Source organism: Alexandromys fortis, unplaced genomic scaffold (genome assembly GCF_014885135.2).
Source record: "Alexandromys fortis isolate MF-2015 unplaced genomic scaffold, M_Fortis_MF-2015_v1.1 scaffold_17, whole genome shotgun sequence".
NCBI lineage: Eukaryota > Metazoa > Chordata > Mammalia > Rodentia > Cricetidae > Alexandromys > Alexandromys fortis.
Window position 1 is genome coordinate 3827044 of NW_026067896.1, and position 24257 is coordinate 3851300.

Genomic DNA, 24257 nt, shown 5'->3' on the forward strand with positions numbered 1-24257 from the left:
AAATCCTTCAAGTCAAAATGGTTGTATGGGATGAAGACTTGGAGGTCTCCCCACATCGTGTGCCGCTGACCACACTTTCACCATTTTCTGAGTTATTCTTTATTTTCTTAGTGGAATATCAGGAGGCAGAATAACAGAACACCAACCTGCTCACATATATCACCAAGCCAAAGTACCTAGAAAATCTGTGTATTTAATCTTTACAAGAATTCATGCCTGTGTATGAAAATACATTTTAAGTAAAAAAAAATTTATTGTGTGGGTTTTTTTTTTTGTTTGATGTGGGTTTTTGTTTGGGGTTGGGTTTTTTGTTGTTGTTGTTGTTGTTGTTTTTGTTTTTTGTTTTTTGAGCCAGTGTCTCCCTCTTTTTCACCCGGGTTTCTTCACCTGGGTCCTCTGCAAAGGTTGGAGGATGACTCGCCTTTGCTTCCACATTCTTCATCAGTTGTCATCTCATGACATAACCTGGACCTGGAGTTCAAGTCCAGATGCCCTAATCAGCAGAAGGCAGACGCAGCTGAGTTGGGGTGGCACTATGGAGAGCCAGAGACAAGTATTTCCTATATAAAGCTGAGATTCAGGACCATGTGCAGAGCTTGGAATCCTGAACTGCACTGCACACATGCAGCGTGTACCCTTGTGTGCTGTGAAGAGCCCCTCACTGCAGTTTGTAAAGATCGCTTGTTTCATTATGAATCTAGAACATGGTTTTGAAATTTATCAATTTAAAAATGAGTCTATTAGCCGGGCATGTTAGTACAGGACAGCCAGGGTAGTTACACAGAGAAACCATGTCTTGAAAAAAAAGTTCATTTTTCCTGGACCAATGAGATAGCTCAGTGGGTGGGACACTGGCTGCTCAAGCTGAAGGACCCGAGTTCAATGCCTGGAACTCAGGTGGAGGTGGAGAAAGAATGGACTCCACAAAGATGACCTCTGATGGCTGGGGCCCTCACCTGCATACAGGGACACACACTAATAATAGATAAAACAATCTCAGCAAAGCACTTCTTGTAGTTGCCAAGCAACTGCAGTCGTCCTAACCGTAGAAATGTGTCAACAATGACCACCGCTTTCTTCCCAATTATCACACGTCTAGCTCATGGCCTTGCAACAGCAATTTGTCATTATCCTTGCTCCTGTAATTCCTGTTCTATCTACACCATTGCATGGTGTGGAGCTTTAAGAAAAGCACCACCAGCCATCACCATCTACAATGCCATGTGTCAGCTTCCCTGGAGGAACGGACTCTCTCATAACTGGTAAGACGTGGTTTATAGGCATTTGTGAGGGAGTTTCTAGAAGAGATTAGTATTCAGATGGATAGACCGGTAGAAGGCATGGCCCTCACCAGTGTATAAGCTTGTTCTCCAGTCTACTGAGAGTCTGGATAGAACAAAAAGGCAGAGGGAGGAGTGAATGGACGTTGGGCTGGGACTCCAGTTGGGGAATCTTTGGCCCCTGGGGACTCAGGCTTCTGGATCAATTTTCCAGGTTTTCAGCTTGCAGAGTACAGCTGAAGCTTCCTGGCATCCATAATCATGGGGCCCAGTTCTATAATCTCTCCTTTTTTGTCTCTGTATATTCTTGTTCCTGTGTCTGTGGAAAACCCTACACAAGTAGCATTAAATATTCCAGTATTTTGAGTTCCAAGAATTTTGCACATATTAAAGAATTTGATTTTTATAATCTTAAAGAGACTATTCCTGTCTGTTTTATGATGGGAGAAACTGAGGCACAGAAGGTTAGCTGAGCTTAGAAAGGATATATATATATATTAACATATATATTATTCTTCAGAAAAATGTGGGTTTTGTTGTATCTAGACTACAAAAATGATGTGTTTGTAGATTTCAACAAAGTTCTTTTAGTTCTGTAACTTACAGTGAAAAAGAAGTAAAAAGAGAAAAAAGAAATCGCACTAAATTCTACCACTCAGAGACAACCACACTATACTTAAGTGAACTTCCTTTATGCATTTTTTTACGGATCTAGAGACGCACTGGCTTGTCATTATTATAACATAAATGAAATCACATCGGCAACACTTTCCCATCATCTTCTTCTGTACCATTATCTGCTCGGGCCATCAGCAGCTCTGCACATCGTAGGCGCAGTGTATACCTCTCCAGTTATTAGGACTGGTATTGAGGGGAGCCCTCCAGTCCCACCAGTGGGGGATTTAAGATACACATGCCAGTCTCTGAAGTCTTTGGTTTTGTTCATATCAGGTTTTATTTTGAGTCTGATTTTTCACACACCCTTAAGAATACCGCAAAGGTTCTTTCTAGCTCGCAGGTCTTGAAGGGCAACTGGCCCGTGTTCTGACCCAGCTGTCTGAATTAGTGCTATGCCCAAGGCCAGCGATTTATTTGTCGATGTCTGAGAACATAGTCAACTGGCATCAGGGTGAAGCTGAACCACACTGGCCTGTTATTTTACTGACACAGTGACCTATAAGCAGTAAGGAAAATGGCAAAGACCTCCTCAGGAAGTTATGCAAGTGTTGTATGAAGTAGGTTATTCTATTATAGTTCATGTCAGCCACACTCTTGAGTTGTACAGCAGACAGCAGGAGAGTCATGGCTAACAGGCTCACTGGGGATGGGTAGAGGTCATCCCTACAGGACAAAGTTACATCCCATGACCAGTCGGAAGAAAACCAGCAACAATGACAAGGACAACAGTCTCATGCATGTCTAAGCATGTGACATGTGTCATGGATTTTGATTTTTGCAATAACCTATGAGAAGGCTGGGGAAATAGCTCAGGAGGTAAAACGTTGTCCTGCACCTACAAGGACCTCAATCCATCCCCAGAACCCACAATTTAAAAAGTGGGACAACTGGAGTTTGATTGCCAGGCTCCACACGGTGGAAGCAAAGAACAGACCCCTGCAAATTGTCCTTTATGGTGTTTAAACACACACTCGCACACACATGCACACCCCCACATGCACGCACACGCGCACACACACACACACACACACACACGTGCATGCCTGCACAAAGACTGAGCATCTTAATCCTAGCACTCAGGAGGCAGGGTGGAAGAACGGAGGTGACAGAGAGGTCTGTAGCTGGACCATTCCCAGTCCATTCTGTTCGCTGGCCGGTTACATTTAGAGTATCAATATTATGTGTGGCCAAGCCAGGCTGTGGATCAGGTTGCATTTCTTACACAACTTTTAATTTTTTTTCCCTTTAACAAGCATCTAGTCTAAGCATTTTTCACGTTTAAAAGCCATTTGTGTTTCTTTTTCTGGGAATTGCTTATTCAGGCCCTCAGCTGGGTTCTTGAGTTGCCTCTTACTCATTTATGAAAGTTTCTTTCGATGCAGAAAACAAAACGAAATGAAACTAAAAGACAGTTCTCATGGAGAATTGAAAACACTGGGTGGCAGAGTGTTGGGGGTGTTTTGCTTCCCTTTTCAAATCTATTATATATTCACGTATATAGCTATACCTACATCTCTCTATAGCTAGGCTTGGATCACACCCCATTACTATCCTCTTAACCTCCCACAGTGAGAACCCCCACACTTATGTTCATGTCTTTGTTTGTGGCCCACTGCATTTGGTTAGAATCGTCTTCATGAGCATGGCTAGGGAGTTATTTACTTGAACAAAGGCAATTTCCCAATGTCTACACCACTAAGGAATATGACTTCTCATCTCCTAGCAACCATTAACTGCCTATGACTCCTCTGGAAGGCGTGGCCCTTATGAGCCCTGTCCTCCTCCAGAGTGGGTCATTGACTTGCCCAGTCTTGTGTCAGTGGGTAGCCACTGCTCCTGTGACATGTCCAGAAGACTGTCCCACAGAAGGGTTTCTCATCGTTTGGCTCTTAAATTCTTCTCATCCCCTTTACCTCGGTTTCCTTGAGCCTTGGATGAGGTAACTGTATACAAGGTGCAGAAAGAAATGCCAACATGACTGCTCCATGGCACTGTCACAGAGAAAGGCAGGCAGAGAACCGCGGTTTGAAAGAAAATGGCCCCCAAACAGCGCGGCACTATTAGGAGGTGTGGCCTTGTTGGAGGAGGTGTGCCACTGTGGGGGTGGGCTTTGAGGTCTCTTTTGTTCAAACTTCTCTCAGTGTGATTGTCTGTCAACTTCCTGTTGCCTGCAAGATGTATGGGTCTCAGCTATTCCACCATCATGTCTGTCTGCACGCTGCCAGGCTCCCCATCACGATGATAATGGACTAAATCCCTGAAACTGTAAGCCACCCCAATTAAATGATAAGAGTTGTCATAGTCTGGTGTCTCTTTACAGCAATAAAAACCTTAACTAAGCCGGATAGATAGCTAGATAGATATTTGTCACAAGATGTGAGAAAGGAAGGGCGAGAACTAAAAGTGGTTTGTCTCTGTTATAGGAGAATGTGAAGATTTGGGCTTTAAAGGTTATTGGATAAGTAGGTGAAAGACCACAGAACAAAAACAAAATAGTTCTCAGCATAAATACATAATCACTGCAGCTGTGATTTTTAAAAAGTGAAGAAAGCCAGGCTGGGATTAAAGGCGTGTGCCACCACCACATCTTGTGGTGGCAAAAATGCCTTTAACCCCAGCACTCGGGAGGCAGAGGCAGGCGGATCTCTGGGAGTTCGAGGCCAGCCTGGTCTACAAGAGCTAGTTCCGGGACAAGCACCAAAGCTACAGAGAAACCCTGTCTCAAAAAACAAAAACAAAAACAAAAACAAAAAAAAAAAAAGAAAAAGGTTTGTGTTTTTTGTGTTTGTTTGTTGTCGTTTTATAGCTTTGCATATATATGCAATCACGGAGGACATAGGGCCGGTCCCACCTGTAGTCTGGAGCCATCTCCTAAGAGTGTGCGGAGGGCAAGTCTGTGCACTTCCTCCTATATTCCTGCGCTGGGCACACATGGATAAAGTACAGGATTACACAGCATCATGTCTGTCTGGCATTTCTTTTTGTAACAAACACATTAGGTGTTTACCCTTCCTGTGAAGTCCCAACCCTAGATTTGGTTTTCTATTTGTTTGTTTGTTTGTTTGCTTTCATTAGGCAAGGTCTTACTAGGTTGCCCATGCTTTCCTCATATGCAAGATAACCCTACTGCCTTGGTGAAGCCATTGCCCCCTTTTTTTTTTTTAAAATAAAAAGTTTATCAGAGGTCTATTCGAGCCATTAAATGTGATCAGCTGGCTGCACTTTGTAATACCAACCAGCTGAACAACTGCCTGGAGTTGAGCTGCGTGTGAGGCAGGGAGCCGTGGGGTTACCAGCTTGGAGACTGTCTGGGAGCTCAACGGAACTGCCCCCAAATACCCAACACTGTGTCAGCAACGTGACTGTCCCTTGACGGGCATTTATATTCTTTCCTACAAGTTGATGAATGCTTTACCAATCATGGATTAATCTGTACAAGGAGCAGATTTTTCTCTTAACCCCATCCTGTCACTGATCCACAGAACCACACAGATCAGTTCACATGCTGCGTGGGGGTAAAGGCAAGACACCTAAGCTGAGTTTTAATACAGAGCTGTTATAATAGGTCGCTTGTTTGTTTCCTGGCCACCTGGCAGCTCAGACCTGAAATAATCACACAGAAACTGTATTATTTAAATCACTGCTTGGCCCATTAGCTCTAGCTTCTTATTTGCTAACTCTTACATATTAATTTAACCCATCTCCATTAATCTGTGTGTCGCCATGAGGTCGTGACCTACCAGCAAAGTTTCAGCATGTCTGACTCCAGCAGCAGCTCCATGGCTTCTCCCTGACTCCACCCTCTTTCTCTCAGCATTCAGTCTAGCTTTCCCAGCCTACCTCTATTCCCTGCACAGGCCCAAGACAGTTTCTTTATTAACCAATGGTATTCCAGCATACATCACCTCCCAAATCACCACCCCCTTTTTTAACATAGTAAAATTACATATAACAAAACAGTTATCAAGCAAGAATTAGTTACAATGTTTACATCTACTTTATCTTTCATAATAACTATATCATATAACTATATCTATATATCTATAACTATAAATTCTTCAACATCATCAAAGACTCCAGAAGTCACCCAAAGTTCTTCTGTACCATTGGGTCATCCATCTTCAGCCTACAGGCCTATAGTATCCAACAGATTTTTTCATAAAGTAGGAAATTTCAAAGACAGGTCTGCCTATATTGTCAGTTTGTCAGTCATTTTCTTCTGTATCCTGCAGAATGCATGGCAGACTCTTTCATGAAGCAGGAGCCCTGAAGGATGGTGTCACTTTTAGGCAAGTGCAGCAATACAGAGCCATCCAAGAAGCTGCCTTCCCAGAGAGCACAGGAGCAGAGCAGAACAAGAATGCAGGATGTTGCACAGGCTGGGTGACGTCGCTGAGACTAAACAGAACTGGCATTTCTAAGACATGCAAAGGCCTTTTCTTCTAGGGCCCTGGGATTCTGAGCAGCAGCCCCTCCTGAATGTCATTTATCCTCGAGAAGTAAGTAAATCAGACAGCAAGGCAGGAGAATCAGTCTGTCTCATTGCACTCCTAAATTGAATTTATAAATGAAAATAAGAAGAGGAGAACATCCCGGGCTCTTCTGAAAAATTACTGACAAATGGGGGCTCGATTGTCAGCTAATCTGAAATGCAGTTCTTCAGTCTGTTATTCTCTAAAAGCATCTCCAAATTTGCATTTTAATATATTTGTTTGGGGAATGTTTAATTTCGCACAAGAACAAAGGAATTCTTTGAAAGGAATTATATGTGAAAATTAGTTGAGCGCTTTTGCCACCATTTACAGGGAACTCCCATGCAGTGACAGTTGTCCGATCAGTGACGATGACCTTACACTGTTCTCATTATTTCAGAGATGCCACAGAGACCCAACCCCAGCAGCCAGAAGGAGGAGAAACTAAACATTGCTGTGCAGTGTGTCATCAACGCAGAATCCTAAGGTCATGAGGAAAACACGAATGTCCCACAGCCTGCGCCATGACTGCTGTGGCTCTTTCCTGGTAAGGACAAATGCCCTGCGAGTGAGTAAGTCTCAAGGACAAATGGTCATGTGTAAAGGAGGGCAAAGCTAAGCATGAATCATACCCAACTTCCAGAGGAAAAGTTAAGCCAAGACATGTGCGTGTGAGCTTTAAAGGGATACTTACTGCAACTGATGACCTGAGATGGTTTGGCTGAAAGAGCTGGGCTCTATATTAACAATAGGAGCAGAAGAAAAGGGCCCAATGCAACAGTCAGAAAAGGCCTATGACATGGCGCCAACCTATCTTCTAAAATGTCTTGGTTGCTGTTGTTGTTGTTGAGACAGTCTCGCTGTGTAGTCTCAACTCCCTGCGCAGACCAGGCTGGCCTCTGCCCAAGCGCTAGGGTTAAAGGTGTGTGCCCCACACCCAACCACACTTTTTATTGTTGTCTCAACAGTGGGGATAGAAACCAGGGCCTTACATGTGGTAGGTAAGCTCTCCACCCTTAAGCTACAATCCCAGTCCTATCTTTAACAATGGTTTTACATAAATTCAGGCCATCAGGCTGTCTTTATCCACTAAGCCATCGCATGGGCCCCGACAGACAGCCTTCTCCCCATTGGTGCCTCTTCCATCCTCAGGAAGCCCCTGCTACAATGGGAAATGGACTTGGAACCAGTCAACATGCCGAGAATGTGGCTGTGGTGTGCATGTTCGACCCCAAACAGAAGAGTATTCCTGTCAGATCCAAAGGAAACTCCAGTTTCCCCAAATCCAAAAGGTAGCTATCTACCATCTATCTATCATCTATCTGCCTACCTATCTATCATCTATTTATCTACCTATCATGCCTCTATATATTTCTAATATACCTACCATCTATGTAATGATCATCTATCTATCTGTCTGTCTATCATCTATCATCTACCTGTCTCATGTTCCTGACCTGAGTTCACAGTAAGAAAACACCTCAAGACATCATCCAGGCTGGTCTTGAACTCATAATCCATCTGGCTCAGCCTCCTGAGTGCTCTGATTGCAGGCACACACGATACCACACCCAGACATCATCTTTGAGCTAAGGCTAGAGTGAGCATTAGCCAGGAGCACCAGCTTGGGTGGGTGGGGAGACAAGGTGGCAGCAAGCTGCAGCCTGGTTTGGGGAGAGGTCCTAGGGAGGGACAATGAGCACTGGGAGCCCAGGATGCCTTGAAATGATTCTCATTCTCCAAAAGAATTCACAGGTGTCATTCATCAGACCTGCATTGAAATAAATGTGGTGTGACCAGAATATTAATGAAGCACAGAGGAAAGAGACTCCTCCAGGTCGAGACGATCAGAACAGCGTCGGCTGCTCCTATTAATTACTTATTTTCTGTATTGGTTCACTTCGCACTCATCACACGTCAAGCGGTGGTAAGAGTTCTATTAGGAAGCTCACGGAGTGCCCCAAATAGCCCGGGGATGTTACATAATGAATGAAGTTCATGCTCTTTCTATCTTCAGAGGCTTTTTGTTTCAGCAGGACTCACATCTTACCGATGAGCTTCTAGAACAGTCTGTCCAGGGGATATTTCACAGCTTCTGTAGACCTGACTAAACACGCCTCGCCTTTCTGCTGCTGCCGCCCAGGCCCAAGGGAGCAGAAACTCGCTGCATTCCACCTAGAACCCAAGGCCACGGCCGAGGAAGGCATCCCTGCCTGAGACACCCGGAATATTCAGGAGGTGTGGGGGACTTCTCCAAGTCGTCAGTCATAGTCAAGTGTCCAGTCCTTCTTTGCACATCCACATCTGGCTATGACGGTCTATGGATATCTAGCTGGAGGAGGTCCTTTGTGCTGGACACCAAACTGACCCAACTGTGGCCAGTGACAGCAAGGCCTATGCGAATGAATGAATGCCTTCCCAACTGACAGAAAGGGAAAGTCGAGGATAGTGGCTAGCCGAGCTCACCGTAATTAGGACTATGACTGTCTCAGGAAGGAGACAAGCAAATGAAGATCAGCCTTGACTGTTGTCTCTGGTAGGTCAACCGTGCTCCAGGGGCAGGCCACACATCCGTGGATGTATGCCCGGCACAGGTGAGAGCTGATGAGTGAAAATAAGAAAGGACACAGAACTGGATAGGGAAGGGTCTGGGGGTGGATCTGGCAGGAGCTGGGTGAGGGGTGAATATGCACAAAAACCACTGTGGAAAATCCTCAAAAAAAACTAATAAATACCTTTTAATTAAATAATAAGGCTGGGAAGCCAGGCCTGGTGGTTCACACCTTTAATCCCAGCACTCAAGAGGCAGAGGCAGGAGGATCTCTGTGAATTCCAGGACAGCCAGGACTACATAGAGAGTGTGGTTGTCACAGCTCTGGAAGGAAAGATATCCTGACTCATCCGGAAGTCAGGCCATATCGGAAGGGGTGTGGTGGGGGGGATGCGTTCCCGGATGTAGCAATTCTGCTCCTCTCAGAGTGAGCAGGTACAGCGGAGCTCGGGAACGCCCAGCAAAGCTATTGTTTCTTCTGCTCTGCGCCAGCCAAGATGTTACTTCTGCTTCGCTCTGCTCAAGGGGAAGCCTCTGCAGAAGTGTAGCAATCTCCTCGGGCTCAGGCGAAAAGTTACTTTTTCTGCTCAACTCCTAAGGGAGTTTCCCCACAGATGTAACTGTTTCTTCTGGTTTTTTGTTTTTTGTTTTTTTCCTGCTCAGCCCCCCTAAGGGGATGTCTCAGCAAAGGTTCTTCTGCTCTGTACCAGCTAAAGAAGATCTTCACTCAAAACTCTTTATTTAGGAAGGAGTGCGGAAGAGTGGCTGCCTCTGCTGTGGTGGGAAACGCCGGAGCTGGCAGGGGGACTTACAAAGAGCTTCTCAGGGGCAGAGTCTCCCAGGGAGATTTTCTCCTCAGGGATTGGTTAGTTTTCCTACTCAAGGATTGGTTGGTTTAGTTGGTCGAGGCAGAGCTGGCCCTGATTTTAGGGCCCTTTTTAGCCTTTTGGCTCTATTTTCAGGGCTAAGGTGTGTTTTCTTTCACTGGCTCTGGCTCTAGGGACAAAGTGTGTTTCTTTGGCTCTGGTTTCATTTCCAGGCTGTGTTTCTTTGCTTCTGGGTTCAGGGCTAAAATGTTTCTTTCACTGGCTGGGGTTTCAGATCCAGGGCGGTTTCTTTCACTGGCTCAGGGTTCAGGGTCTGGTTGCTAGATTTTGTGCTCAGGGACTGGTTGCAAGATTTTGTGCTCAGGGACTGGTTGGTTTCCTGCTCAGGGACTGGTTGCAAGATTTTGTGCTCAGGGACTGGTTGGTTTCCTTGCTCAGGGGCAGAGCTGACCCTGGTTTCAGGGCCAAACTGGCTTTCTTTCAGTTTTTTCCCCTTTAGTTTTTTGGCTTTAGTTTTGGAGCCAGACCATATTTCCTTCACTGACTGGCTCTGGTTCAAGGGCCAAAGTGTGTTTCTTTGGCTGTGGCTTCAGAGTCAGGGTGTGTTTCTTAGGTTCTGGGTTCAGGGCTAAAGTGTGTCTTTCACTGTCTTGGTTCTCAGATCCAGGGTGTGTTTCTTTCATTGCCTCTGGTTTCAGGGCCAGGGTGAATTTCTTTGACTGGCCCTTTTACCCTACAGAGTGACCCTGCTGAATAAGGCTGGTAATGTAGTGCAGCTGGTAGGCTGGTTGCCTAGCAAGTGCAAAAACCTGGGTTTAAGGCCTCAAATCTCTTATGATGTGTGTGGTACCACAAGCCTACAATCAAGCACTCAAGAGAAGACAGGGAGATCAGAAACGCCAGTTTATCTTCTACTATATAGTGATTTCTAGGTCAGCCTTAGCTACACGAAACCTTTCCAAAAACAAACAAACAAAAAAGCAAACCCACCAAGGACTGTTCACTCAGAATTTTCAGGTTGGGTGTCTGAAGTAAGGAACCCCCTGGCGGTTCTACTGCACACCAGAGGGAAGCAACACTCTGCCCTTCTCTGGAGCCTGGAGCCCAGCTGTCTACAGAGCGCCCTAGAGCTCTGCTTCCTGCTTCTGTTGCAGTGGTTGACCAGCCTCTAGGATGTCACCAGTATGTCCACTAACTGCCCTTGGTGCCTCATAAGCCCATCAAGAGACCAGATCACTTCCCCTTGCTCAGTGACGGTTTCTTAGAGTTCCTTTGCTCATCAGGACCTTAATGGTTTTGAAGATTCTTGCTGTGTGTCTGGTAAAATATTTCTCTACTTGGATTGATCTGGTATTTTGTTTGTGATTAGACTGGGGTTCTGGGTAAAGAGGAAACCCCAGAAGTCGGATAGCCTCCTCACAGCCAAGGCACAGACATTGGCATGGCATGTCGTCATCACCGGAGCTACCCTTGATGATCAGGTTTCTCCACTTTGAGATCTCTCTGTCCCCGGCTCTGACGCAGCATTTTTTTTTTTTTTAAGCAAAAGCCATGACCGAAGGGGTAGCAAGAACTAAGCCTTGCTTCCTGCAGACTGGAGCATCTGTGCAAAGCGTGTGGCATTTTGGGGATTCTTCTGTGAGAGAGATGCAGCTTCTCTTTCCAGGGTGGCTGGGGTGGGGGTGGTAGTTATCCTTTGCCCTGGCTCTAATCCTCTGCTGTGTATGCCATCTGTCTGGCCATGGGGCACAGCACATGACTGCAGCTCTCCCTCATATTCAGCACTTTAGATGCTCTAGGTTCCCACCCATCCCTGCCCTTGTACAGGAACCAGCCAGTTTGGAGTTCTTGCTTTTTTGAAAAAAGTTACTTATGTGTTCATCTGTGTTACATTGTTTTACTTTCTCATCAGAACCATCAGCTCCCAAATAATGGCACAGAGACTTATCAATAATGAGAGGTTGGTTTTAGCTTAGGCTTGTTTCCTACTAGTTTTTATAACTTAAATTAACTCATATTTTTAAATCAGTGTTCTGCCTTGTGTCTCATTACCTCATCTCCATACTGCACGTCCTGCTTCCCCTGTGTCTCACTGGTGAATCCCCAGCATGCCTTGATACATCCGTCTGACCTCCCCTCTTACGCAGAAGTCCTATTCTCTCCTGCCAAGCTATTGACCATTCAGCTCTTTATTAAACAAACCAGAAGGTACCGTAGGCAGAGACATATCTTTACAGTATACACAGATATTCTGCATCCTCTCCCCCATCTTGTCTAAGTAAAAAGGAAAGGGTTTAACTCTAACACAGTAAAACTACATATAATAAGAACAATTATGAGGTAAGGATTACATTCACAATGTCCAGTCCATTTGTATTTGGTGTATTCAGAGAAATTGCTCTATTATCTACGTTTTCTTGATGAGTCCAAAGTTTACACCTAAACCATTTTCTATCATAACTTGTATTACTAACCAAAACCTATCTTTTTAGACCTCAAATTTTCTTATTTTCCAAGATAAACAACTTAAACTTTTATCTCTCTCAACCTTATACATTTTATACCTCTTTTGTTAAAGTATTTTCTGGATTTGCTAACAAGGAAAACTGTGTAACTATGAATATCTAGTCATCAACCCTATCCTAGACCTAGTAATTTGTGTATTTTGTTATTGTATGTGTATAGGTGTTTTGCCTGCATTTATGTCTGTGTAACACTTGCACATCTGGTGTTCAGGGGCACAGAAGAGGATGTTGGAGCCTTTGTAACTGGAGTTACCTGTGGTTGCAAGCTGCCATGGCTGAGTCATCCCCCCCACCCCCTCCCCATTTGTTTCACTTTGTTTTTTGAGACAAGGTATCCCTCTCTAGCCCTGGTTACCCGGGACTTGCTAAGTGGGCAATAATTTGGGGCGATGCACCTGCCTTGGCTTCTGCATGCAGAGATTACAGTTGGCGCTGCTGCCTGCTGCTTGCATTTCTTTTTTGAAATGTAAATTCCTGCCTTCTGTCCCCAGAGATTTAGATCCAATTTGTCTAGGAAGGACCCCAATAATATGGTTTTATTGCTGTTTTCGATAAAGTAAAATGGGGCTGGGAGTGTAGCTTGGGGTAGAACCCTTGTCTAGCATGGGCTCTGGGTTCAGTCCTCAGCCCTGAAAAACAATCATACCCAGTAATACATGCTTACGGTAAAAGTCAATTTAGATAATGCAGCAATGCAGTGGTTTTATACACACACATACATGCACACACGCACACATAAATGTACACTCACACATACACACACTTGTATTTTGAATTTTTGTATATATGGAGTGTGTGAACTGCCTATACATGCTTTTGTTCTTTTTCTCCTATTGGGCTAATCAGCTTGTGACATTTTAGCTACAATCAGTTATAACCTCTTTTTGTTTTTCTCTTCCAGCTTTTTTAGACAGGATTTCATACAGCACAGAGTGGCCCTGAACTCCTGATCTTCCTGCCTCTGTCCCCTGAGTGCTAAAATTACATGTGTGTGTTTCTTCTATTTTACATCGTCGTGACCAATGCCAGACAGTGACTCCGTAATGGCCAGGAAGCCCACTGTTTGACACAGCAGAGCTCACCATGGCAGGCAGGAAGCAGAGAGAGAACTCTGCTCTTACAGGCTCTCTGCTTTTCTTTGGACTTCCTTGGGGGCTCCAGCCTATGAGCTAGTGCTGTGAACACTGGAGTGGGTCTTCACCCCTCAGCTACCCATCTCTGGAAATGCTCCCTGCAGCCCTTACAGATAGATACCCGGGAAGTATATTTTACTAACCCCAGGCACTTCTCGGCGCAGTCAAGTTGATAATTAAGATTAACCATAGGCCTTTGTCATGATTAACCCAAACATAACTCCCTGCGCAGTAACACTCTGTTCCTGGCCCTCAAAAGGCAAAGTGCATTCAGTTCCTCTTCAGGAGTTCTCATAGTCTAAATGGTTCCAATAACAGCCAAGTCTCCCCTAGGACTCGAGGCAAATTCTTAGCTGTGAGGCCTCTATAACACAAAAACCAAGTGACATGTTGCCCAGACAGCGGTACACGGAGGATACCCGTGCCTGGTGTTCTGGTCGTGTGGTCTTAAGATCTGACCTCCAGCAGATGTCAACAGCTGGCCTCTGTGGTCTGGGCAGTCTCAGCCCAAGTGGCCCGCCTTTGACTGACTCTGTCTGCTGCCTGTGGCTTTTGGTGACAGACGTTCTGTGCTCTTAACCTTTTCAACATCCTGGGGTTTCACATACTCATTCTTCAGTGCCTCACTCCTTGTCATGTGCGGCCTGCTCTCCCAAGCCTTGCTTTGAAATCTGTGTGAAGCCTACACGAGCTGATAGTTTTTACATCCTGTGCCTGAAACCAGCATCACAGGGACAGCCCTGAAGTCTGCCACAGCCCCCCACTGTTGCTGCAACAGCCCAAGTGTCTGGGTGGGTGAACCTAAAGGAATTCTTTGCTATGTAGCGCTGTGTGAGCAGGCCACCCTAGAATTTTCTTTTCACAGTGAAACCTTTTCAGTGAGTCTCCAGCTTTCTGCCCCGATCCTGCAGCACAGCTAACCTGGCCAGTTCCCCAGAGGCCTTCAAGATGTCTTTCCTCTTATCCTGCGGCAAAGCGCATCTCCGAGGCTGCCGCATTCTCCTGGCCACCAACTTTGTTGTGCTCCATTTCTGGTGAGGTTTTTCAAGTCTTTCGGCTCTGCTTTTTAAAGAGAATCTCATCTCTCTGGTTAAAATCAGCCTCTGATAAGTGTACCACAGCCTGGATGCTGGGTAGCCTTGAAACGTCCTCTGTCAGATCAATCAGTCTCTCAATTTTATGCTCAGCCTCTGTCTGTGAAGAGACACCATGACCACAGCAGCTCTTATAAAGGTGGATATTTAATTGGGGCTGGCTTACAGGATCAGAGGTTCAGTCCATTATCATCACGGTGGGATATGGCAGTGTGCAGGCGGACATGGAGAGGTAGCTGAGAGTTCTACACCTGGATCAGTAGGCAGCAGGAAGAGACTGAACCTCTAGACCTGGCTTGGGCTTCTGAAGCCTTAAAGTCCAACCCCCTGTGACACACTTCCTCCACCAAGGCCACACCCACTCCACCAAGGCCACACCTCTAATAATGCCACTCCCTATGAATCTGTGGGGGCCATTCTCACTCAAATCCACCAAAGCCTCCCTGGTCCATCAACTTTAAACCCAACCTCCCTGAAAGACTCAAGATAGGCATAAAATATAGCCAAGTTCTTTGAGATACTATAGTACCCACGGCCTCTCTACGGCCCCATTCTCGATTTGAATTCCTACCTAAAACCTCACGAGCAACCATCCTCACTGTGCACACTTCCATTGGCATTGCATCCTTCTGAGCGGGTACCAGAACTTACAGCATTCAGAGGCCTTTCTAACTTCCTTCTCCACCATCCTCACTGTGGACACTTCCATTGGCATTGCATCCTTCTGAGCGGGTACCAGAACTTACAGCATTCAGAGGCCTCTCTAACCTCCTTCTCCAAAAGCTTCTAAATTCCCCCCACAAACTTGTTCTACAGCTTCTGACCCACAGGATACCCGTAATGATCCCACAGAAGTACCTGAATCCTGTTGGTTTTGTTACTTTGACAGTTACTAGACAGAAACAACTTTAAGTTGTTTAAAGGGCGAGGGGCTAGTTCAGACCATGTCTGCTTAGTTCATCCTGGCAGGGAGGACATGATGGGGCAGGCAGTTCACTTCGTGGTGGCTGGGAAGGATGGAAGGTGGGGCAGGAGAGAAAGGGGACGGAGAGAGGATACTGTTTTCCTTTTGAAACAGCGTCTTCTGGTTCAATTTATCTTCAGACTCATGTTTCTCCTGCCTCAGCCTCCCAAGTACTAAAACTACAGGTGTGTATCAGCAGACACGGCGAATAATCTATTTCTCATTCATTTGTAGGGGATGTTTGTGTACCACATGAAACATGCCTCTGTGTGTTCTGGTCATACACATTCTCTCTCTCTCTCTCTCTCTCTCTCTCTCTCTCTGTGTGTGTGTGTGTGTTCTGTGCTGGGGGTGGAACTGTGCCCATGATAGGTGCCCTACCACTGGCTTCCATCTCCAGACTCCGGGAAAGGTTAAGACTGGGAAACGACTTGCCAGTTTTAACCAGTCAACTTACAGGTTAAAGGATCACTGCTGGGAAATTTTATATTAACAAGATTTAATATATCCTATATGTAAACCTTAAGTTGTAGGTGAAGACAACATCTGCCTACTAGATGTGGTCTAAGGCTACCGATACAATCTGAAAAAGAAAAAACTAAGAAGTTGGTACCAGGGACTGGGGTCTTACTGTGATAGGCTTGACTCTGTGTTGGTTTGGAGAAAGGTGGACTTTGGGACCAGACTAGAAAAGCAGTTGAGCACTTTAAGTGGGTGGGCCTTAATGGCCATTCTAGTAGGAGCATGGAAGACAGCGGTACTAGGATGATGTGAATTGTGGCGGCCAGCTCAAGAGGTTTCAGAGGAAAACAATATTAATAATGGCCTAGAGACCGCTCTTGTGATGTTTGGTGAAGAAAGTGGCTGCTTTCTGCCCTTGTCTAAACAAATCTGCCTGAGGCTAAATTGAAGAGTTATGGAATAACAGCCCTTGGCAGAGGAGATTTCAGAGCGGCCCAGCACTGACTGTGTTGTGCGAGTATCAGCAGACAGTCTTTTGCGGAGCTGTAATGAAAAGGAAATTTAACACCTCTGAGTGAGGGGGAGGTGGATAGGGTTAGGTTGATCTGGACATCATTCCATTGGAGATGGGAATGTGGGCAGATAGCTACCTCCTTTTTTTCTGTAATGTGCATGGGTGTTTGCCCACACGCATATCACACTGTCCATGGCTGGTGCCGTGAATGCCAGAAGAAGGTGTTAGGTCCCGCGGGACTGGAGTTACAGATGGTTGTGAGCTGCCGCGTGGGTGCTGAAAACTGAACCCAGGTCATCTGGAAGAGTACCCAGTGCTCTTAACTGCTGAGTCATCTCTCCAGCAACCACAGCTGCCACCTTGATCTTGAAATTTCTGGGTGCCTGTTTGGTGGTGGTGATGGTGGAGGTGATGGTGGATGTGGAGGTGGTGGTGGAGGTGGGGGTGGAGGTGGTGGTGATGGTGGTGGTGATGGTGGTAATGGCAGCGGTGGTGGAGGTGGTAGTAGAGGAGGCGATGGAGGTAGTGGTGGTGGTGGAGGTGGTGGTGGTTCTCACAAGCCCACAGCACCTGTGTGCATTCCCAAGCTAGGCTTCTGAATAAGGCCCAACAGAAGCTTCCAGGAGAGATGGGGTGGAACCCTGTCTGCAGACTAGGAATGAAGACAGAATTGTAAGGAGCTGCAGGGTTAACCTGGCGCACTGTCGCGTCCTGTGGTTATAGCTAAGCTCCAGCCAGTTCCTCATGGCAAAATTTTAGAACAGATTTATAAAGTGAGTCTTGGTAGGTTTTATGCCCCCATGGTTTGAAGATAATTTGGGGACTAGATAGCTCTTTTAACTGTCTGTCAGCAAGTGACCTTAGTGAAGACAATCCTGAGATTTATTTTTAAATCGTATTTTTTGTAAATGCTTTCGTATAAAATATTCAAGGCCACATCTGACTTCGGGTCACTGGGGTGATTACATTTCTTCTAAATATTCAGTGCATTTGCTCGGGTTTGGGTCACTTGGCACTCTGGGATGCAGTTTGTCACGGCTCTAAAGACCTTGGCACAGACTGGAGAAGATACAGCAGCCCCACAAATTTTCAGAATTACTTCTTAATTAAATTTCCTCTGTTTTCCTTCTTTTGCTAGGTATCACATCCAAAAGTTTCACATTCCAAAGTGTGTGTGTGTGTGTGTGTGTGTGTAAGAACTTTGGTGTAAAGAGCCATCTTATTTTTAGACTGAAGTTAGTAGGAAAGGCTGGGAGCAGCAGGGTTGGGAACACCTTGACTGTGTGAGAGATGCTGAGTGCATTCCTAAGGCCTCTAGTGATGAAGGGGCAACAAGGGCTGACCCCGAAGTGCAAGCTGCGCTGTTCAGCCACAGCCTGCCTGTCATGTGGTCCCTGCAGGAGAACAGGCAATGCGATCTGCGGATCTCACTGCACTCTCCCAGCTTTGTGCTGAAAGAGGCTGATTTTGGAGACAAGGATGTCAGCATTTGTGCTGGCAAGTTCAGCTCCCCATGGCTTTGGTTTCCCATAATGACCTCACTTATTTATACGACAGTGCACGAGGCAACAGGAGGGCCCTTAAGCCAGGAATAGCTGTTTCATGATTCAGCTGCTTTTACACACACACACACACCACACACACACACATGAAAAAGAGAGAGTTCTCTAACCCTGAGCTACCCCTCAGCTCTCATTCATGGATTTCTACTTTGCAGATCTGAGAAACTAGCCAGTCACATAGAATAGTGGGGATTTAACCTTGGGCTTACAACCCCCTGAAACTGCCCTTTTGTACGTGTGCTTCCACCTAGAGTCTGGAGGATATAGATTTCACCACTGTGTCAAAGAAAGCATTACAGGTTTAAGAATGTGGGCTAAATGTTCAACTCCAAAAGGCGTGACAATCGTTAATCCTGTTTATTCCTTGAAGTGTCTTGGTCAACTGTGTTTTAAACCCAATATCCTTCCCACCCAACACACACAAAACATACACACATTCAGAGAGAGAGAGAGAGAGAGAGAGAGAGAGAGAGAGAGAGAGAGAGAGAGAGACAACTTCAAAGGCCATGTTTCTGTTTCTGTTTACCCTAGAAAAATAACTTATTTTTTATATAAAAATGTCCTTATATTCCATCTATCTTTCTGCTCAGCTGTGATATTTGTACTTTAAGGTTTCAAGTTCTTTTTCTTATTATTATTAATTGGAACTAAGGAAACGATTTCCACATGTTTAAACAAACACTGTTTTGCAGCCAGTTCTTATTGTACAGGCCAGGCTGACCTGGAACACTATCCTCCTGCCTCAGTGTCCGATTTCTGGCAGGACAGGCAGAAGCCTGCTGGACTTAGAGATTTTAGTCCTTCCCTTTTCCAAAACTGACTGCAAAGACACGCTGAACCGCTGAACCGCTGAACCGTGTTCCTTCGCCAGGTGGTAGTGGTGCATGCCTTTAATCCCAGCGTGTGGGAGGCAGAGGTAGAGGCAGGTGGATCTCTGTGAGTTCAAGGTCAGCCTGGTCTACAAGAGCAAGTTCCAGGACAGGCTCCAAAGCTACAGAGAAACCCTGTCTCAGAAAACCAAAAGAACAAAGCAAAACAAAACAAAAGACATGTTCCTTCTATTATGGTAAAACGCTGCAGGTCCCCGAGTGGCAGCAGTGGGCAGCGGGCATGAGACCACCACAGGCCACAAAGGCAGCCGGTCCCAGGCAGGTAGCCGCGTGGTGGGTGAGAGACAGAGACCTATTAGGCACGCCATGCAGAGAAAGTTGGTATTTATTTAGTGGGTTATGAAGGGGAAAGGGCAGAAGGGGAGAAGGGAGAACACAGAGAGAGAGGCAGAGAGAGAGAGAGAGAAACAGAGAGGGGGGAGGGGAAAAGTGGGGAGAAGGGAGAGAGGCAGAAGCTGCTTCTTCGGGAGAGAGATGGAAAAGAAGGAGCTCAGGCTGGAAGCAGAACAAAGATCTGCTTGCCTCAGCGGACTGGGGGGGGGGGCTTGTCTCTTAAAGGGACAGAACAGACTATTACACCTTCAACCTACTGTTTAAAGCCGTGTTTGCATATGTAGCCCTGAACTATACATGGCATAGCTCTTATTATGCCAGAGTGTTGAGATCATCATTTCATAAGTCACTTTCTTCATTCAGATTATAATTTTGGGCTATGAAGTCCATGTTTTGTAAGATGGGGATGCAGGCCAATGGTATAGCACCTACCTAACACCTACCTATATAACTCTGGCTCCATCCCCAGAACTTAAAAAAAAACAAACAAACCTAGTTTATACTTTTTGTGTATGCTATTTTGCATTTTAATGCTTAAATGATCCCATTTCTTCACCACTGACAGTTATCTGGATTGTTTTAATTGCTTGATTTTATAAACAAGGCAGCAATGCACTTCCTTGTATGGTCCCCTTGTGAGAGCATCTTTCTACACTTCCCAGGAAGGGAAGTGCTGGGCTACAGAGTATCCACTAGCATGTGTATCAAATGCTGCCAACAGAGTCTCCAAAGGGGAGGCTCATGATGTCCTCTACTCCGGCAGCGGCTAAGATGAAGTGAACTCTTTCTCCAGGAGCCCGATAAAAATAGAGCTGGTCTGAGACCTGGGGTGGCTCAGCAGACTCACCACACAAGCCTGATGACCTGAATTGGAGTCCCGGAACTCACATAAAAAGCCGGATGCAGTGACTTCACAGCTGTAGTCCCAGAGCCCCAACAAGGCAGTGGGAGGAGGACGCGGAGCATCACAAAACCAGAGACCCTATCCCAGCAGGGAGAAGGGGAGAGTCCTCTGACCTCCACACGCGCTGTGGCGCACGTGTTCTCCCTCTCCTCTCCTCTTCTCTCTCTCTCTCTCTCTCTCTCTCTCTCTCTCTCTCTCTCTCTCTCTCTCTCATAACTAATCAGAATGTGTGTGTCTAGCCGGAGACCTCCTGCTTCCTCCCACCTTCCTGTGTTGAAGAACTTCTCCAGGGCTGGAGGCAAGAGCCTGCCAAGGAGTCTCCATCTTTCCCATACTGCTGTTGATCCTTGAGATCTTAGTAACTTGCTGGTTGGGGCGCTTATGGGGCTGTGTCCCAGACTGCTCCTTAGACCTCTTAGCTTTACTTTCCTCTGACTGGGTAAAGCAAGTGGCAGCTTGCTTTGCTCGCTCCTGGCTCTGATCTCATGCTGTCTTGCAGAGGGAGGGAGGGGTGTTCTGTTACTGAGCTGTTGTGCAGCAGCCTGACACCACCTAGGTTTGACCTTGGGTTACCTAAAGTCAAAACTGCTGTCTGGTTTCTCTTGTTCATTCTTTAGTAGGCATAGGGTGAGGAGTAGCGAAGGTGAAGGAGACATTACCATCTGCAGAAGTGTAGTAGCTACTTTACTGCAGCTGTATAAAACATCAAGACCAAGGAAACTAATAGAAAAAAGAGTCTGCTTTGATTTCCCGATCCAGCAAAAGTAGCAGATGGCGGACACAGCAACCGGGGTTTTAATCTTGAACTGCACGCATGAAACAGAGAGAATGAACTGGAAATGGCGTGTGGCTTTGAAACCTCAAAGCCTGCCTCCTGTAACATATTTCCTCCAGCAACATATTTCCTCCAGCAAGGTCACATGTCCCAAACATGCCCTAACAGAACCACAGAATGGAGACCAAGTATTCTGAGACCATGGGGGACAGTCTCATGAAACCATCATAAGAAAGTGTGTGGTTCCTGTTTATCCCAGAGTCCTGCCAACCTGCCTGGGCAGTAGCAGGAAGCTCTGAGGAAATAAATGGCAGATTAACTTGTCCAGGCGGAACTAGGATCTCAGCCCACATTCCTGTGTCTCTAAACACTTTTAGATAACTACTATATAGCTATCCTTGATGTCTCAAAGTGTGGGATCCAGGTCTCCCTTTGAACACCCAAATCCCCAAATTCTCATCCCTTACATGAGATGGGATCATATTTGCATCTAACCTATATGAGTTTCTGTACCCTGATAGAGCACAACAATCCAAATCACACCAAATTAGAAAAAGCCCAGGTTGAATGGATAAAATGCTCTTGGATGATTTTCCAGCGCCCCCCCCCCCAGAGAGGAGATAGGAAAGGAAGACAGGAAACCACACGTCTGTTGTTTTGGGGGGCAGTTTAAATACCCTGTGGGAGTGGCCTTGAACATCTCTGGGGGAGGGGTCATCTGGGGTGGGCTTTCTGAGATGCAGTAGGGTTTGGAGAAAGATGGGGAGGGGGCTTGGGACAGAGCTTCCACTGAACATTCCAGACTCTTTGGGTACGTGGATGTTAGGGACTGGGGTGAAGCTTCCAGCAAAACACTATGTCTTTCCGCATACTTGAATGAAGAACCAAAATTCCCCCATTTTGTCCTTCACCTCCATCTTGTGTCTTGTGTAAGCTATTTCCCATAAAACATTCCAGTCCTCAGAAATGGCTAGGGGCAAAAGTAACAGAGTAGCCAGCTGGAGGGTACAGATAACCGCAGAATGTCCCCACCGAAGGTCAGCCGATAAGAAAATTTGACAAGCTACCCGCAGGTTCAAAAATAAACTTTGTGAAAAATCCCTAGGCACGAGCTAATCAGAATCGAACCTGTCACCTCACACCCTGCTAAGGTAACTTTCTGGTTTTTGCCTTTAAATAATGCTGTCTAGAAGGGCGGGGTACCTTCTCCCGCTGCTGTGCTGACGAGGTCCCTACAGGCTTGTGATTACCTGTGCACTATAATAAACTTTACTTTTGCATTTCGGTGAGTTGATCTTCCTGGTGGTCTTTTGGGGTCCCCACGGGCTGGGCACAGCATTGAAATCATCTTCAGATTACTCCCAATAACTAATAAAATGATTATGTTCATTCCAGACACTGTGGAAATAGTTGTTAAACTATTGATAAGGGACGGTGACAAGGGGGGAAAAATGCCTGCACCTGTTCAGTGCAAATTCAGCTTTTGTTTGGATATTTTGGTATGACATCATCTCACCGTGTAGCCAGACCAGCCTCAGATTCGGGATCCTCCTTTACTGGGGTGACAGGAATGAATGTGCCTGTACCACATTCCAGATCAGTCTTTTCCTCTCCATCCGCAGCTGGTTGACCATGTAGACGTGGAACTCACAGTCGGGGGAAACCCAGCCGTTCTTGTGCCTCCTGGTGGACCTGTAGTTAAGAGAGAGCAGCCTTTAACTAAAGCACCAGAGGAGGTGGGAGAACAGCTCAGTGAGTGGCAGCATTTGCTGTCAGGCCTGATGGGATGAAATCTATCTCTGAAACTTACTGTGAAAGGAGAGAACTGGCCTCTGAAAGTAATCTGACTTCCAGACCTGTGTAGCAGTGTACACACACACACACACACACACACACACACACGTATGCACTCACGCACATACACACACACATGTATGCATGCACGCACATACACACGGGCACACACATGCTTGAACACATGCACACAAGCTTACACACACGTGTTTGTACACACACATTCGCACACACACGCACATACTCACACATGCATGTACGCACATGTGCACATGCAGGCATGCACGAATAATAATTTTTTTAAATGTGAAAGTGTCGATGGAGAATGTGGAAAGCCGGGGTTATTGAGGCTGAGTCTAGAAGACTGGTGGGTGTTTTATTGATCTTGGAAGCAGAGTTTGCACAGAGGCATGAAATAGGAAAAGGTAGAATCCACTTGGGGATGCATGGATGTCTGAAGAATCCACTTGGGGATGCATGGATGTCTGAAGCAGAGGACATGAAGTAGGATAAACCCAGGAGGACGAGCTGGGGATCTGGTCACCCAGGGATGTGAGCGACAGGCAAGGGAACTTAACCTGATACAGCGGGGAGGGTGAGTCAGAATCCTCGGAGGAGGTTGAGTGGAGTACCATGTGTTCAGGGGAAGTATCAAGGGGAGTAGAACAGGAATGGGACAGAAAGAAAGGAGAAGGAGACAAACATACAGACAGACAGAGCAAGAGAACAAGACAGCTGAGTGTGATGGCAGGAACCTTTTCAAGGATACAGCGGTTGGTGGTGATGTAGTTGTTGGTGCCCAAGTTGCTGTAGGCAGGCTGGTGTGTGGCATGTGTGTGTGTGTGTGTGAGAGGAAGTGGGGCTGGTTTCCAACACCAGCTGTCCTAGTCTGCCAGCTCTGCTAATGATCTGTAGCCCAGACTGCAGCAACGAAGGGCTGTGAACTCACAGAGGTACAACCACAGGAGACAACGGCATTCCCGAGACTGGACAGATGTGTCAGGTCCCATCCTGCTTAGTGATTCCTCTCTGGACTCTTCAGCTTCCTCCTCCTGGCTGCTCCTCCCCTAATTCTTCATTGTCTCATAACTCACAGAAACCTTCTTCCCCAAATGAACCTTGACTGATATGCATGTTGAAATCGTCTGCTATATAAAAATGACAAAACTTCAAAAACAAACAAAAAAAAAAGCATAATCAATTTTTTAAAAAGTGCCTGGAGAAGGGACTGACAGCGTTCACATGGTTGATTTTAGATTCCGGACCCTGAGGCGGGCTCTGTATTATCTCTCTGCTTTTCCTTCCTTCCTTGGATCATTCCTTTCCCTTTCTCCCTCCAGATTAGAAACTCGTTTAAGCAACTGTCTTACTCACTTTCACGTCCTCTTTGCCAAAAGGACATGTCAGCCCTGCGCACAATTCCCAGAGAGAGCAATTAGCTCTGGCTGGCTGGGAGATGCTGGTGCTTGACTGGCGCCTACACGTCAGAACAGGAAGTC

The 24257-nt window shown here is 46.1% G+C and overlaps 1 long non-coding RNA gene across 3 annotated transcripts in view; it reads right to left on the reverse strand.

The window, feature by feature from the left end:
* Window positions 1–326: 326 nt before the first annotated feature.
* LOC126513502 (uncharacterized) overlaps window positions 327–24257 on the reverse strand; it is a 72272-nt gene continuing 48341 nt past the window's right edge. Inside the window, exons 4-5 of one of the 3 annotated variants that reach the window (XR_007595356.1) lie at window positions 22481–22656; window positions 327–6508 (exon numbers count right to left, since the gene is read on the reverse strand). This is a non-coding gene — a long non-coding RNA (uncharacterized lncRNA). Of the gene's footprint in view, window positions 6509–20388; window positions 22657–24257 lie in introns of those variants that run through there. The other 2 variants (XR_007595357.1, XR_007595355.1) reach the window with 2 other exon arrangements.